The sequence below is a fragment of the Arachis ipaensis genome, chromosome B6 (assembly GCF_059453495.1).
Source record: "Arachis ipaensis isolate K30076 ecotype BB chromosome B6, ASM5945349v1, whole genome shotgun sequence".
NCBI lineage: Eukaryota > Viridiplantae > Streptophyta > Magnoliopsida > Fabales > Fabaceae > Arachis > Arachis ipaensis.
In genome coordinates, this window is record NC_142441.1 from 93,472,788 (window position 1) to 93,476,384 (window position 3,597).

Genomic DNA, 3,597 nt, shown 5'->3' on the forward strand with positions numbered 1-3,597 from the left:
ACCTCACATTCTCCGGACTAAAATCTAAGTATTTCCCCCGAACCATTGTAACATAGTTCTTTGGATCCGGGTTCTTACTTTGATCATGGTTCTTGGTGATTCATGCATTGGCATAGAACTCTTGAACCATTAGGATGCCGACTTGTTGGATGGGATTTGTTAGAACTTCCCAACCTCTTCTTTGAATTTCATGTCGGATCTCCGGATACTCATTTCTTTTGAGTTTAAAAGGGACCTCAGGGATCACCTTCTTCTTGGCCACAACATCATAGAAGTGGTCTTGATGGGCTTTGGAGATGAACCTTTCCATCTCCCATGACTCGGATGTGGAAGCTTTTGTCTTCCCTTTCCCTCTTCTAGAGGATTCTCCGGTCTTAGGTGCCATCAATGGTAATGGAAAAACAAAAAAGCTATGCTTTTACCACACCAAACTTAGAATATTGCTCGCCCTCGAGCAATAAACAAAAGAATAGAAGAAGAAGAAGAAGAAATATGAAGAGGGAGAGGGAGATGTGGTTTCGGCTAAGTAGAGTGTAGAGGGGTGTGTTGTGTGAATTTGAGGAAGAATGGAGGTCTTTATATAGGGAAGGGAGGGGGGAAGGTTTCGGCCATATGGGTGGGTTTGGGTGGGAAATTGGTTTTGAATTTTGAAGGTAGGTGGAGTTTATGAGGTAGGTTTTTTGGGAAGAGTGGGTGGATGTGAGTGGTGAAGGTTTAGTGGGGAAGAGAGATTGAGGTGATTGGTGAAGGGCTTTTAGGGAAGAGTGCTTATGGGGTTGTGTGAAAGAGAGTGGTGAGAAGAAGTGAGTGGAGGTAGGTGGGGATCCTGTGGGGTCCACAGATCCTGAGTGGATCCTGTGGGGTCCACATATCCTGAGATGATCCTGTGGGGTCCACAGATCCTGAGGTGTCAAGGCATTTACATCCCTGCACCATTAGGCATGTAAAAATGCCTTTGTATCCAACTCTGGGCGTTCAGCGCCAGGTTGGTGGCCATTTTGGGCGTTCAACGCCCATCTGTGTGCCATTTCTGGCGTTGAACACCAGAACCATGCCTGTTCTGGCGTTCAGCGCCCAGAAGCTGCCCATTTTGAGCGTTCAGCGCCAGAACCATGCTCTGTTCTGGCGCTGAACGCCAGACAGATGCTCCTCCAGGGTGTGATTTTTCTTCTGCTGTTTTTGATTCCGTTTTCAATTTTTCTATTTATTTTGTGACTCCACATGATCATGACCCTAAGAAAATATAAAAAACAATGAAAATAAGAATTAGATAAACATTGGGTTGCCTCCCAACAAGCGCTTCTTTAATGTCAATAGCTTGACAATGGGCTCTCATGGAGCCTCACAGATGTGCAGAGCTTTGTTGAAACTCTCCAACACCAAACTTAGAGTTTGGATATGGGAGTTCAACTCCAAACTTAGAGTTTGGTTGTGGCCTCCCAACACCAAACTTAGAGTTTGACTGTGGGGGCTTTGGTTGACTCTGCTTGGAGAGAAGCTTTTTCTGCTTCCTCTCCATGGTTGCAGAGGGAGATCCTTGAGTTTTGAATACAAGGGAGTTCTCATTCCATTGAAGGACTATTTCACCTCTGTCAACATCAATCACAGCTCTTGCTGTGGCCAGGAAAGGTCTTCCTAGGATGATGGATTCATTCTCTTCCTTTCCAGTATCCAGGACTATGAAATCAGTAGGTACGTAAAGGCCCTCAACCTTTACTAATACATCTTCTACTTGTCCATAAGCTTATCTTCTTGAGCTGTCTGCCATCTCTAGTGAGATTTTAGCAGCTTGCACCCCATAGATTCCCAGTTTCTCTATTACAGAGAGGGGCATGAGGTTTATTCCTGAACCAAGGTCACACAGAGCCTTAAAGATTATGGTGCCTATGGTACAGGGTATTATGAACTTTCCAGGATCCTGTCTCTTCTGAGGCAATGTCAGTTGATCCAGATCACTTAGTTCATTGATGAACAAGGGAGGTTCAACTTCCCAAGCATCAATGCCAAACAATTTGGCATTCAGCTTCATGACTGCACCAAGAAACTTGGCAGTTTGCTCTTCAGTGACATCCTCATTCTCTTCAGAAGAGGAATACTCATCAGAGCTCATGAAGGGCATAAGGAGGTTCAATGGAATCTCTATGGTCTCTAGATGAGCCTCAGAGTCCTTTGGTTCCTCAGAGGGAAGCTCCTTATTGATCACTGGACGTCCCAGGAGGTCTTCCTCCTTGGGATTCACGTCCTCTCCTCTCCTCACAGGTTCGGCCATGGCGCTTATGTCAATGGCCTTGCACTCTCCTTTTGGGTTCTCTTCTGTATTGCTTGGGAGAGTACTAGGAGGGATTTCAGTGATCCTTTTACTCAGCTGGCCCACTTGTGCTTCCAGATTTCTAATGGAAGACCTTGTTTCATTCATGAAACTTACAGTGGCCTTAGATAGATCAGAGACTAGATTTGCTAAATTAGAAGCATTTTGTTCAGAGTTCTCTGTCTGTTGCTGAGTTGATGGAAAAGGCTTGCTGTTGCTAAACCTATTTCTTCCACCATTATTAAAGCCATGCTGGGGCTTTTGATCCTTCCATGAGAAATTTGGATGATTTCTCCATGTTGAGTTATAGGTGTTTCCATAAGGTTCACCTAAGTAATTTACCTCTGCTATTGCAGGGTTCTCAGGATCATAAGCTTCTTCTTCAGAAGATGCCTCTTGAGTACTGTTGGATGCAGCTTGCATTCCATTCAGACTCTGAGAAATCATATTGACTTGCTGAGTCAATATTTTATTCTGAGCCAATATGGCATTCAGAGTATCAACCTCAAGAACTCCTTCTTCATAGGCGTCCCATTACTCACAGGATTCCTTTCAAAAGTGTACATGAACTGGTTATTAGCAACCATGTCAATGAGTTCTTGAGCTTCTGCAGGCGTTTTCTTTAGGTGAATGGATCCACCTGCAGAAGTGTCCAGTGACATCTTTGATAGCTCAGATAAACCATCATAGAATATATCCAGGATGGTCCATTCTGAAAGCATGTCAGAAGGACACTTTTTGGTCAACTGTTTGTATCTTTCCCAAGCTTCATAGAGGGATTCACCTTCTTTCTGTCTGAAGGTTTGAACATCAGCTCTAAGCTTGCTCAGCTTTTGAGGAGGAAAGTACTTGGCTAAGAAAGCCGTGACCAGCTTATCCCAAGAGTTCAGGCTGTCTTTAGGTTGAGAATCCAACCATAATCTAGCTCTGTCTCTTACAGCAAAAGGGAAAAGCATGAGCCTGTAGACTTCAGGATCTACTCCATTAGTCTTAACAGTATCACATATTTGCAAGAATTCAGTTAAGAACTGAAAAGGATCTTCAGATGGAAGTCCATGAAACTTGCAGTTCTGCTGCATCAGAGAAACTAATTGAGGTTTCAGCTCAAAGTTGTTTGCTCCAATGGCAGGAATGGAGATGCTTCTTCCATGTAAATTGGAATTAGGTGCAGTAAAGTCACCAAGTATCTTCCTTACATTATTATTATTTTCGGCTGCCATCTCCTTTTCCTGTTCGAAAATTTCTGAAAGGTTATCTCTGGATTGTTGTATTTTAGCTTCTCTTAATTT

At 43.6% G+C, this 3,597-nt stretch overlaps 1 non-coding gene across 1 annotated transcript; it reads left to right on the plus strand.

Annotated features, from left to right (window-relative positions):
- Positions 1-3,024: 3,024 nt before the first annotated feature.
- LOC148561809 (small nucleolar RNA R71) lies at positions 3,025-3,132 on the plus strand. Its single transcript, XR_015887367.1, has one exon. It is a non-coding gene; the product is annotated as a small nucleolar RNA R71 (small nucleolar RNA).
- The last annotated feature ends 465 nt before the right edge of the window (positions 3,133-3,597 follow it).